We start from the raw sequence: 14,598 nt of genomic DNA, 5'->3' as shown, positions 1-14,598 counted from the left end.
GCCACCTGGGAGACACACCAAACATGTGGAAGAAGGTGCTCTGGTCAGATGAAACCAAAATTGAACTTTTTGGCAACAATGCAAAACGTTATGTTTGGCGTAAAAGCAACACAGCTCATCACCCTGAACACACCATCCCCTGTCAAACATCCCCATCATGGTTTGGGCCTGCTTTTCTTCAGCAGGGACAGGGTAGATGGTTAAAATTGATGGGAAGATGGATGGAGCCAAATACAGGACCATTCTGGAAGAAAACCTGATGGAGTCTGCAAAAGACCTGAGACTGGGACGGAGATTTGTCTTCCAACAAGACAATGATCCAAAACATAAAGCAAAATCTACAATGGAATGGTTAAAAAATAAACATATCCAGGTGTTAGAATGGCCAAGTCAAAGTCCAGACCTGAATCCAATCGAGAATCTGTGGAAAGAACTGAAAACTGCTGTTCACAAATGCTCTCCATCCAACCTCACTGAGCTCGAGCTGTTTTGCAAGGAGGAATGGGAAAAAATTTCAGTCTCTCGATGTGCAAAACTGATAGAGACATACCCCAAGCGACTTACAGCTGTAATCGCAGCAAAAGGTGGCGCTACAAAGCATTAACTTAAGGGGGCTGAATAATTTTGCACGCCCAATTTTTCAGTTTTTGATTTGTTAAAAAAGTTTGAAATATCCAATAAATGTCGTTCCACTTCATGATTGTGTCCCACTTGTTGTTGATTCTTCACAAAAAACACAGTTTTATATCTTTATGTTTGAAGCCTGAAATGTGGCAAAAGGTCGCAAAGTTCAAGGGGGCCGAATACTTTCGCAAGGCACTGTATATGCACAGAGTGTACAAAACATTAAGAATACCTGCTCTTTATTTGACAGATTGGCCAAGTAAATCCAGGTGAAAAATATGATCCCTTATTGCTATCAACTGTTATATCCACTTCAATCAGTGTAGATGAAGGGGAGGAGACAGGTTAAAGAAGGATTTGAGACATGGATTGGGTATGTGTGCCATTCAGAGGGTGAATGGGCAAGACAACATATTTAAGTGACTTTGAACAGGTTATGGTAGTAGGTGCCAGGAGCACTGGTTTGAGTGTGTCAAGGACTGCAACACTGCTGGGTTTCCTGTGTGTATCCAGAATGGTCCACCACCCAAAGGACATCCAGCCAACCTGACACAACTGTTGGAAGCATTGGAGTCAACATGGGCCAGCATCCCTGTGGAATGTTTTTGACACCTTGTAGAGTCCCTGCCCTGACAAATTAAGGCTGTTGTGAAGGCAAAAGGGGCAGCATTTCAATAATAGGGGTGGCAGGGTAGCCTAGTGGTTAGAGCGTTGGACTAGTAACTGAAAGGTTGCACGTTCATATCCCCGAGCTGACAAGGTACAAATCTGTCCTTCTGCCCCTGAACAGGCAGTTAACCCACTGTTCCTAGGCCGTCATTGAAAATAAGAATTTGTTCTTAACTGACTTGCCTAGTTAAATAAAGGTAAAATAAAAAATAGGAAGGTGTTCCTAATGTTTTGTACTGTGACGTAGAAGTCCGTCACTAGCCGCGGGCAGCATTTGGTTCTTTAACGCACACACATATTCATCACTCCTCCCTGCGCCATTATACCATAAGTTAACAATGTGGGTCGACACACAATTTAACTTCTGTCTTGGTGCATGCATTTCACACTTGTCAATGTTCATATTTGAGAGATACAATAATTATTATACTTATCAATGTTGTGGATGAGCGCATTGTTTGTTTGTTCTGTTCCTCTCTCTCCATCTCTGTAGCTTCTGGGTATGCTGGAAAAGGACCCGAGCTAAGGGAATTGGGTTGGCTTTATAGTGCCTGTCCCAAATGGCTCATTAATGCATATGGGCATATTGAAAGATATTGTCAGTAGTGATGTAATGTTGTAAATGTTATGTTGTGATATTGTTTAAAACCGTGTTGCAATGTATATCCTTGAGTATGTTTAGTTCATGGAAAATGTAGATTTGTATTGTTAATTGATTAATTAATTAGGGTTAATTGTTCTGAGGGGAGGGGCTAGCCCTACAAAAGGAGCCTCTCTCCAGTCTCTAAGGGGGATTTTTTGGATTGAGCTGTGGATGGGGCAGCATTGTTGCTAAGCTGTCCCATAAGGTAGACGTTGATGGCAGTACTGTTGTTTTCTGTTCCGGAATCACTTGTAAATAAACACCTTTGCACAGAAGAACTTTTGCGGTTCCGCCATCTTTTTATTTTTATAGAGGTTAGGTTATCCAGTTTAGCCATCTGGCCTACTCTACGTGACATGTACACTCAGTGTAGCTTAGGTGTTATGTCTGTGAAAGACCAGATGATAGGCTAATCATTTTGAATTGTGTTACTGTTTAAACACTGGGAAGGACTCTTGAAGGGTTCTTGGTTGAGATTGATGACATTGTTCACCAGCACATTTGATGCAACTCAAACTTTCCTGATTGATACAGTACCTTTAATCCAGATTTGTGTTTTCCTGCTTCAGTTTTTCTTTTTATGGATCTTATATTCCTTTTTATGTACAAGTCTATTTCATTTGAGGTTAGCAACTGACTTTAGGGTCCGTTTTAAAGGATGGTTGAACTTCCTGATTTGGCATCGTAGCCGATGGTTTATTAAAAAATGTTAGCGGTCACGAATTAATTCAAGCGGGAGTTGGTTTCGGGGTGTGGTTTGATATTGGTGTCTCGCTTGTATGTTTGCAGGTGAGAAGAGTTAGCCAAATTCTTACGTCAATTAGCTTCAGCCAGCTGATGTGCGACTGTGGCAAAGTTGGTATGACTTTGGATAGCCTATCCTTGGGGCTAGTTAGGGACCGCAATAAATTACACAATGAGAAAATATTTTCATGTTGCACACCTTTTAGTTTTCATTAAATGGTTTCAATATTTGTATATACATTTCTACAATTTATAGTTGGTTTGAGGTTTTTAAGTCATTGGAATTTGGAGCAATTGGAATTTTAACAATGTGTACAATGTGTAATTTACCAATGGTCCTCAACTCACCACATAGGGATATTCAGTGTCAAATTTACCACAGGCATTACAATCGGGCAGCATGCAGCTGTACTCTGAATTTATGATTACTTGTTTGCTGCCAGCTGTGGGCATGTAGGCAGGATTTAAATAAATCCAAACTTCATTTAAGTGGTGATGCAAACACAATCACAAGTCTCACAAAACTTTGTTACACTTTAGTAGTCAATTTTGACAGTAGAATAAATGTTTCTGGCTCATATCGATGCCATATAGGTTGTTTTCTAAAAGATATGTTTATTTTTAGGGGAAGTTGCTCTTCAATAAAGTTCTGTGCAAGGGTGTGTAAAACATTTTCAAAGTAACAAGTGCAAAATGTATAAAAGAGAAAAGGGTAAGATAAAAGATGAGTAAAAACTAACAAAAAACATTCAAAATGAAAACATTTTTATTGGCATACTTTTTCGTAGAAGATGAGTGCAAATAAAGAGCTTCTGATGAATCTACCAGTCACTGAGCCATGGACCACAAGGCATTGATAAATACAAGCTTTTGGAGCTATACTCTACAATACAAGGCTTGAATCAGAAAATAAACATCAACGCTTACGTAATATAGGAAGGTATATGGAGAAAAATAAATCTGAATGAACAAAAATATACGACAAAACCACAACAACGCAATACATACATTCATAAAGTAATAAATCCTGTACACCAAAACTGCTGTAGTGAGTTCACATGGAATATTGATTTACGGCAACTGACGATAAAACGAGGTCTACAGTGCCTTGCAAAAGTATTCATCCCCCTAGGTGTTTTCCTATTTTGTTGCATTACAACCTGTAATTTAAATGGATTATTTGTTTTTTCATGTAATGGACATACACAAAATAGTCCAAATTGGTGGAGTGAAATGAAAAAAAGTACTTCTTTCAAAAAAAAATAAAAAATCAAAACTGAAAAGTGGTGCGTGCGTATGTATGTATTCACCCCCTTTGCTGTGAAGCCCCTAAATAAGATCTGGAGCAACCAATTACCTTATTAGTCACATAATTAGTTAAATAAAGTCCATCTGTGTGCAATCTAAGTGTCACATGATCTCAGTATATATACACTTATTCTGAAAGGCCCCAGAGTCTGCAACACCACTAAGCAAGGGGCACCAACAAGCAAGTGGCACCATGAAGACCAATGAGCTCTCCAAACAAGTCAGGGACAAAGTTGTGGAGAACTATAGATCAGGGTTGAGGTATAAAAAAAATATCAGAGACTTTGAACATACCACGGAGCACCATTAAATCCATTATTAAAAATTGGAAAGAATATGGCACCACAACAAACCTTCCAAGAGAGGGCCGCCCAACAAAACTCGCGGACCAGGCAAGGAGGGCATCAGAGGCAACAAAGAGAGCAAAGATAACCCTGAAGGAGCTGCAAAGCTCCACAGCGGAGATTGGAGTATCTGTCCATAGGATCACTTTAAGCCGTACACTCCACAGAGCTGGGCTTTACGAAAGAGTGGCCAGAAAAAAAGCCAATACTTAATGAAAAAAATAAGCAAACACGTTTTGTGTTCGCCAAAAGGCATGTGGGAGACTCCCCAAACATATGGAAGAAGGTACTCTGGTCAGATGAGACTAAAATTGAGCTTTTTGGCCATCAAGGAAAACGCTATGTCTGGTGCAAACCCAACACCTCACATCACCCCGAGAACACCATCCCCACAGTGAAACATGGCGGTGGCAGCATCATGCTGTGGAGAGGTTTTTCATCGGCAGGAACAGGGAAACCGGTCAGAATAGAAGAAATTATGGATTGTGCTAAATACAGGGAAATTCTTGAGGAAAACCTGTTTCAGTCTTCCAGAGATTTGAGACTGGGACGGACGTTCACCTTCCAGCAGGACAATGACCCTAAGCATACTGCTAAAGCAACACTCGAGTGGTTTAAGGGGAAACATTTAAATGTATTGGCTTTGACTAGGCCATTCCCAGACCTCAATCCAATTGAGAATATATGCTATAACTTAAAGATTGCTGTACACCAGTGGAACCCATCCAACTTGAAGGAGCTGGAGCAGGTTTGCCTTGAAGAATGAGCAAACATCCCAGTGGCTAGATGTGCCAAGCTTATAGAGACATACCCCAAGAGACTTGCAGCTGTAATTGCTACAAAAGGTGGCTCTACAAAGTATTGACTTTGGGGGGTGAATATTTATGCACACTCAAGTTTTCACAATTTATTTTGTTTAATTTCTTGTTTGTTTCACAATAAAAAATATTTTGCATCTTCAAAATGGTAGGCATGTTGTGTAAATTAAATGATACAAACCCCCCAGAAATCCATTTGAATTCCAGGTTATAAGGCAACAAAATAGGGATAATGCCAAGGGGGTGAATACTTTCACGCCACTGTACATTTTTCACTAAATGTTGATTGGTTTTTCTGTTGATTTGTTTTTTTTCCAGCACAATTAGTTATTTCTCTTCACGATTATACTGTGCAAATATAATATTACAATCATTCTCTTAAACATCGCTTTTGAACATTTCCTTTTTTTACAAAGCAGGCTGTATCGTCTCACTAACTGTTGTATTGGTTGGTGATCCTACGCTGACAACAGTTCCATCAGAAAATACCCCAGGGATCATATACTTACTGCAGAGCTGAAAGAGTCAACTTTGTATCGTAATAACGAGAATAGATCCTTTGTAGTCCATTGCATGCACTTAAAAGTTGTAAACAGTACAAATATAAATGACCCACGTACAATATCTGATTTCCAGTAATTCCAAAATAGACAGATGTACTCCAAAAAAACAGCAGCAATTTGTTTGTATGCATTTCCAACATATTTTACTGTATAATATAGTGTTGTAGAAAGGGCTTTATACAGGATTGGATTGTCTGCATCTAAGCCATGGCTGTACAGAGCCCATGGCAGTAGCTTTACAGTTCTTACTGAGACACAATCTGACTGCACTCTAGCTTGCTTAGATTTCAAATATCGCTGTGAAATATATGATAGAAAAGGCCAGGTCATGGACAGAGTCATGTTACTAGATGGTGTCTGTTATGGTGTCTGTTCAGAAAGTGCTTTATCAATTATAGGGCTGACAAATTCCTGAAGTGAATCGATTGTGTCATCATTAACGTACGTAGGTAGTGACCGTAGCTAGCTGGCTATACATCTCTTTTTTGTTTTGTTTTTTCCTTTTCTGCGTTAAAACACCAAAGTAACCACTATACACCTACTTCTCAGTGACAGCATTTGTCCAAGGTGTTGAAGCACATTTCTACTAAGTAATGAGATACATTTGAAGTGTCAGCGTTTTCACATTAGTGTGAGAGATTTCTAGTCAGTCAGTCTAGGTCTTCTACTGAATGACCCAGAGCTGAGAAAAAAGGCTGTTGTTCAAACATCTCGCACCCTATTTCCCATCTAGTGCACTACCTTTGACGTTTTTGACAGGTCCGTGTAGGGAATAGGATGCATCCTCAACAGTGTTCACAGGCAATAATCAAAGCACAGAACAGTTTCCTACCAGTGGAGTCTTCACATTCAATAGTGAATAATGACTTTAAAATAAAGCTTTGAGACTAACATGTGGAGAACACAAACACAAGAGACCATGAGGTACACTGACAAATGACAAACACAGTTGACAGACAGGAAATGGCAAAACAATTACTTAAAAATGTACATTTCACAATTCATTACATAATTACATTCATTCTAAAAACTAGTTCATTCTGATGCATTTTCCGTACACAATGAAGTGAGACACGACACAAAAAAAACTCTCTTTAAAACAAGTGACATTGAGAAAAATACATTCCAGAATAAAGAAACCAACCAACAAACTGAACAGGTCATTTGAGTAATGAAATAAAACACATCTTCCATGTGATTAAACAATAAACCCAAAATATGAGTTCAGAGGACGTTGAGAAGTCTAGGCTCAGAGGGTCACGGTCAACTGCACCTACACACACGCACACACACACACACACACACACACACACACACACACACACACACACACACACACACACACACACACACACACACACACACACACACACACACACACACACACACACACACACCATGAGGATACATAGTCTAGGCAAGTTTACTTTGTTGTTTTTTTAGTCTCATTTGACATACTCAGCTGACTTCCAGAAGTGCCCTGGGTGGGAAAGGCGGCGGTTCCGTTTTGGCAACTTTTCCAGCAGATCCACCAGCTTGGAGAAACTGGGCCTCTCTTCTTGCTCGAACGCCCAGCAGACGAGCAAGATGTCCTAAGGAGGGAGATCCAGAACAGACCCCGTTTAGAGAGCCAGGCACACACAGTGGAGAACTGGACAAATGGATGAATGCCACCGGATTCAAATAACATTATTTTTCCCTGTGAGATATATTATTTGGTGAAGTGGTTCAGAAAACACAAATAACAAACAGCCAATTGAGGACAGGACAAAAAAAACAACTAAAAACATCCAAGACAGGTGTACAGGATATAGTCTCATTCCATGTATGAGGATGCTCATTCTGAACACCCGTAAATTGATATGTATGAGGATGCTCATTCTGAACACATGTAAATTGATATGTATGAGGATGCTCATTCTGAACACCCATAAATTGATATGTACACAGATCAGACCTGAAACAACCAGGTGTGTGGTGTTTAGCTATGTGAAGAAAGTTAACACTGCACTACTATGAAGAACCCTACTCAGGAATATACAGTATCTTTACCCATGGACTTGTTATATGTTCACCTACAACTAGTGAGCAACTTCTACCTGCTCCCGAGTGGCGCAGCGGTCTAAGGCACTGCATCTCAGTGCAAGAGAGGCCTTGCAAGTGTAAATAAGAATTTGTTCTTAACTGACTTGCGTAGTTAAATAAAGGATTTAAAAAAATTAAAACTAAATTAAGAGGTTTGACTACAGTCCCTGGAGTCCCATAGGGCGACGCACAATTGGCCCAGCGTTGTCCGGTGTAGGCCGTCATTGTAAATAAGACATTTTTTCTAAACTGACTTGCCTGGTTAAATAAAGGTTCAACGAAAAATAGTCAGTAGGTGTGGCACAGTTTGCTGTAAATGGGCAACACTCACCGATATCTCTTTGCCCATACCGATCTGTGTGAGATTGGGTTTCAGTCCGCTGCCCACCTGCCAGATGATAACTTCTGCTGGCTGGTTCTTATAAGGCCACTCACGTGCATGCAACTCGTACCAGATAGTGCTGCAGACAGACACAGCACAGGGGGGAATCAGTTGGGGGGGGCAGATGTGTGAAATATCCCATGGTTTAGAAATGTAACATTATGATACCATCAATGACACGGCAGCATAGATTTCACTGTGCAGTGTCACGTTTCACAATTAATTGATCTGTTTTCCTATTGAGCACCTGCTCAGGGAGATTGGATGTGTGTATGTAATATTTTCCTATTACGGTGAGATTATGACAAAATACAACAACAGACGTCCACACACAAGGGGTATCAAACCAGGTTTAATACCTAAACCTGCATCTCTATGATGTATGGCTGTTGTGCTTGCCGGAATACATTGAAAAGCTATAGACGCTCCGACAATGAGTTTGACAGACCACAGGGTTGCTGCTGAGGAACTAACTTTATATCAAACCTGTTAGGTCCATTTAATACAGTATACTTCATCAACATCGTCACACTATCCTCTCTTTGCATTATGAGCAGCCATTTTCTCCACTGTCATGTCAACAACCAGGGATGAGTAGCATAAAAATAGCATTTGGCCAAGATAGAAAAAAAAACACATGGAGAATTGCTGAATATGTACAACAGCTCTAGGGGTCACCTCTAGATAACACTAAGGCACCAACAGGCCAGATGGACACCAGCTGCGTCCCAAATGACACCCTATTCCCACAGGGCTCTGGTTAAAAGTAATGCACTATATAGGGAATAGCGTGCCATATGGGGCCCATCCAGTGTGTATGTGAGCGTGTATGTGAGCACTGCGTCCCTTCCCCTCAGACTGATCCAGTGACAGGCCCTCCATATGGGAGGACATCTGAAAATGCAATTGTGTGAGGAGTCAACAGTGCAGGGTCCGCCCACGCAAAAGGGGTCTGTGACGATCACAGAAGATAAAAAACAGAAGGCAAGGAATGTTAAAACTTGTGTTATAACTAGGGTCAGTGTTATAGCCCAGCCAGACAATTTATAAAACTTGTGTTATAACTAGGGTCAGTGTTATAGCCCAGCCAGACAATTTATAAAACTTGTGTTATAACTAGGGTCAGTGTTATAGCCCAGCCAGACAATTTATAAAACTTGATCTCCACTGTAAAAAGACTCCAAACATTACCTCCCATTTCTTTTAGACTAGCAATTGGTTTTAAATAGCAGAGATTTTGAATAAACCTTGCTGTGTGTGTCTCTCTGACATTTACCACATTGTTTCAGTAGGCTATTGAAATTCTATCTCCAGCTGTCCTATAGTGATGAACGTGTAGGGGTCGGGAGTCGGATGCAGCAAGCAGCTTTTCTCAGCAAGTCGCTATCATGAATCAGTATAATTGTTATGGATATATACAAAGAAATGTCAATAGAAAACAGTGCAGATAGTTTGCAGTCTTTCCAGCTTCAGTTTGAAGTAATTGTGTTAGCTGTGTTGTTGTCTAGCTCCTCTGAACAACAGTGTCGTGACGTGAGAGCACATGTTCTGTGCCAGGTGAAATCATGCATCATTAGCTCATTATGGGATGTATCTAAATAAATGTCACTAGAAAACAGCTCAAACAAATGCAAATGCAGCTACTTTGTTGTTATTCAGACTACAAACTTTGATGTGACTGTACGTTAGCCGTAGTTGGCTAGCTAGCAAGCAAGGGATAAGAACATTGCCAGCCAGTATGGCAATGGAACATTTAGAACGAATGACTGGGTCGAGTCCATAGATACAAAACAAAAAGACTGAACAACTGGGTTGCGTCTACAACGAACGACCAGCCAGCTTGGGTAGCAACCCTAGACTTGTGTCCGCACTATATCTTGTGGAAGGATGAAATAGTATAAATAAATTAATCGAAATAATGTTTTTAATTAAAATATGTAAATCATTATTTGAATATGTTGGTATCCCATTGTATAAAGTAATAATGCCCTCGAAGCCGGTGTTTGGAGGATATATTGGCAAGGTTCGCCGGCTCAAGACAGTCTCGAGCCAAAATACATCTGTGCCAATACATCCTCCAAACACCAGCTTCGAGGGCATTATCACTTAATTATAACTAGGGTCAGTGTTATAACTAGTGTAATAACTAGGGTCAGTGTTATAACTAGTGTAATAACTAGGGTCAGTGTTATAACTAGTGTAATAACTAGGGTCAGTGTTATAACTAGTGTAATAACTAGGGTCAGTGTTATAACTAGTTTTACAACTAGGGTCAGTGTTATAACTAGTGTAATAACTAGGGTCAGTGTTATAACTAGTGTAATAACTAGGGTCAGTGAAATAACTAGTGTAATAACTAGGGTCAGTGTTATAACTAGTGTTATAACTAGGGTCAGTGTTATAACTGGGGTCAGTGTTATAACTAGTGTAATAACTAGGGTCAGTGTTATAACTAGTGTTAACTATGGTCAGTGTTATAACTAGGGTCAGTGTTATAACTAGTATTATAACTGGGGTCAGGGCTATAACTAGTGTTAACTATGGTCAGTGTTATAACTAGGGTCAGTGTTATAACTAGTGTTATAACTAGGGTCAGTGTTATAACTAGTGTTATAACTAGGGTCAGTGTTATAACTACTGTTATTACTAGGGTCAGTGTTATAACTAGTGTTATAACTAGGGTCAGTGTTATAACTAGTGTTATAACTAGGGTGAATGTTATAACAATTGTTAACTAGGGTCCGTGTTATAATTAGGGGCAGTGTTATAACTAGTGTTAACTAGGGTCAGTGTTATAACTCGTGTTAACTAGGGTCAGTGTTATAACTAGGGTCAGTGTTATAACTAGTCTTATAACTAGGGCCAGTGTTATAACTAGTGTTATAACTAGGGTCAGTGTTATAACTAGTGTTAAAACTAGGGTCAGTGTTATAACTAGTGTTAACTAGGGTCAGTGTTATAACTAGTGTTAACTATGGTCAGTGTTATAACTAGGGTCAGTGTTATAACTAGTCTTATAACTAGGGCCAGTGTTATAACTATTGTTATAACTAGGGTCAGTGTTAAACTAGTGTTATATCTAGGGTCAGTGTTATCACTAGTGTTAACTAGGGTCAGTGTTATAACTAGTGTTATAACTAGGGTGAGTGTTATAACTAGTGTTAACTAGGGCCAGTGTTACAACTATTGTTACAACTAGGGTCAGTGTTATAACTAGGGTCAGTGTTATAACTAGTTTTATAACTAGGGTCAGTGTTATAACTAGTGTTATAACTAGGGTCAGGGTTAAACTAGTGTTATAACTAGGGTCAGTGTTATAACTAGTGTTAACTAGGGCCAGTGTTATAACTAGTGTTATAACTAGGGTGAGTGTTATAACTAGTGTTAACTAGGGTCAGTGTTATAACTAGAGGCGGTGTTATAACTAGTGTTATTACTAGGGGCAGTGTTATAACTAGGGTCAGTGTTATAACTAGTGTTAACTAGGGTCAGTGTTATAACTAGGGTCAGTGTTATAACTAGTGTTAACTAGGGTCAGTGTTATAACCAGGGTCAGTGTTATAACTAGTGTTATAACTAGGGTCAGTGTTATAACTAGTGTTAACTAGGGTCAGTGTTATAACTAGGGTTAGTGTTATAACTAGTGTTAACTAGGGTCAGTGTTATAACTAGGGTCAGTGTTATAACTAGGGTCAGTGTTATAACTAGGGTCAGTGTTATAACTAGGGTCAGTGTTATAACTAGTGTTAACTAGGGTCAGTGTTATAACTAGGGTCAGTGTTATAACTAGTATTATAACTAGAGACAGTGTTATAACTGGGGTCAGTGTTATAACTAGGGTCAGTTTTATAACTAGTCTTATAACTAGGGCCAGTGTTATAACTATTGTTATAACTAGGGTCAGTGTTAAACTAGTGTTATATCTAGGGTCAGTGTTATCACTAGTGTTAACTAGGGTCAGTGTTATAACTAGTGTTATAACTAGGGTGAGTGTTATAACTAGTGTTAACTAGGGCCAGTGTTACAACTATTGTTACAACTAGGGTCAGTGTTATAACTAGGGTCAGTGTTATAACTAGTTTTATAACTAGGGTCAGTGTTATAACTAGTGTTATAACTAGGGTCAGGGTTAAACTAGTGTTATAACTAGGGTCAGTGTTATAACTAGTGTTAACTAGGGCCAGTGTTATAACTAGTGTTATAACTAGGGTGAGTGTTATAACTAGTGTTAACTAGGGTCAGTGTTATAACTAGAGGCGGTGTTATAACTAGTGTTATTACTACTAGGGCAGTGTTATAACTAGGGTCAGTGTTATAACTAGTGTTAACTAGGGTCAGTGTTATAACTAGGGTCAGTGTTATAACTAGTGTTAACTAGGGTCAGTGTTATAACCAGGGTCAGTGTTATAACTAGTGTTATAACTAGGGTCAGTGTTATAACTAGTGTTAACTAGGGTCAGTGTTATAACTAGGGTCAGTGTTATAACTAGTGTTAACTAGGGTCAGTGTTATAACTAGGGTCAGTGTTATAACTAGGGTTAACTAGGGTCAGTGTTATAACTAGTGTTAACTAGGGTCAGGTGTTATAACTAGTGTTAACTAGGGCCAGTGTTACAACTATTGTTACAACTAGGGTCAGTGTTATAACTAGGGTCAGTGTTATAACTAGTTTTATAACTAGGGTCAGTGTTATAACTAGTGTTATAACTGGTCAGTGTAGGGTCAGGGTCAGTGTTAAACTAGTGTTATAACTAGGGTCAGTGTTATAACTAGTGTTATAACTAGGTCAGTGTTATAACAGTGTTATAACTAGTGTTATAACTAGGGGTGAGTGTTATAACTAGTGTTTAACTAGGGTCAGTGTTATAACTAGAGGCGGTGTTATAACTAGTGTTATTACTAGGGGCAGTGTTATAACTAGGGTCAGTGTTATAACTAGTGTTAACTAGGGTCAGTGTTATAACTAGGGTCAGTGTTATAACTAGTGTTAACTAGGGTCAGTGTTATAACTAGGGTCAGTGTTATAACTAGTGTTATAACTAGGGTCAGTGTTATAACTAGTGTTAACTAGGGTCAGTGTTATAACTAGGGTTAGTGTTATAACTAGTGTTAACTAGGGTCAGTGTTATAACTAGGGTCAGTGTTATAACTGGGGTCAGTGTTATAACTAGGGTCAGTGTTATAACTAGGGTCAGTGTTATAACTAGTGTTATAACTAGGGTCAGTGTTATAACTAGTGTTAACTAGGGTCAGTGTTATAACTAGGGTTAGTGTTATAACTAGTGTTAACTAGGGTCAGTGTTATAACTAGGGTCAGTGTTATAACTGGGGTCAGTGTTATAACTAGGGTCAGTGTTATAACTAGTGTTATAACTAGGGTCAGTGTTATAACTAGTGTTATAACTAGGGTCAGTGTTATAACTAGTGTTATAACTAGGGTCAGTGTTATAACTAGGGTCAGTGTTATAACTAGTGTTATAACTAGGGTCAGTGTTATAACTAGTGTTAACTAGGGTCAGTGTTATAACTAGGGTTAGTGTTATAACTAGTGTTAACTAGGGTCAGTGTTATAACTAGGGTCAGTGTTATAACTGGGGTCAGTGTTATAACTAGGGTCAGTGTTATAACCAGGGTCAGTGTTATAACTAGTGTTATAACTAGGGTCAGTGTTATAACTAGTGTTAACTAGGGTCAGTGTTATAACTAGGGTTAGTGTTATAACTAGTGTTAACTAGGGTCAGTGTTATAACTAGGGTCAGTGTTATAACTGGGGTCAGTGTTATAACTAGGGTGAATGTTATAACTATTGTTATACCTAGGGTCAGTGTTATAACTAGAGTCAGTGTTATAACTAGGGTGAATGTTATAACTATTGTTATAACTAGGGTCAGTGTTATAACTAGGGTCAGTGTTATAACTGGGGTCAGTGTTATAACTAGGGTGAATGTTATAACTATTGTTATACCTAGGGTCAGTGTTATAACTAGAGTCAGTGTTATAACTAGGGTGAATGTTATAACTATTGTTATAACTAGGGTCAGTGTTATAACTAGGGTCAGTGTTATAACTGGGGTCAGTGTTATAACTAGGGTGAATGTTATAACTAGAGTCAGTGTTATAACTAGTTTAATCACTAGGGTCAGTGTTATAACTAGAGTCAGTGTTATAACTAGTTTAATCACTAGGGTCAGTGTTATAACTAGTTTAATCACTAGGGTCAGTGTTATAACTAGTTTAATCACTAGGGTCAGTGTTATAACTAGTGTTATAACTGGGGTCAGTGTTATAACTAGTGTTATAACTGGGGTCAGTGTTATAACTGGGGTCAGTGTTATAACTAGGGTCAGTGTTATAACTAGTTTAATCACTAGGGTCAGTGTTATAACTAGTGTTATAACTGGGGTCAGTGTTATAACTA

The sequence above is a fragment of the Oncorhynchus tshawytscha genome, linkage group LG12 (genome assembly GCF_018296145.1).
Source record: "Oncorhynchus tshawytscha isolate Ot180627B linkage group LG12, Otsh_v2.0, whole genome shotgun sequence".
Taxonomy (NCBI): Eukaryota; Metazoa; Chordata; class Actinopteri; order Salmoniformes; family Salmonidae; genus Oncorhynchus; species Oncorhynchus tshawytscha.
The sequence above is the reverse complement of the archived record's forward strand: the minus strand, read 5'-3'. Positions refer to the sequence as shown.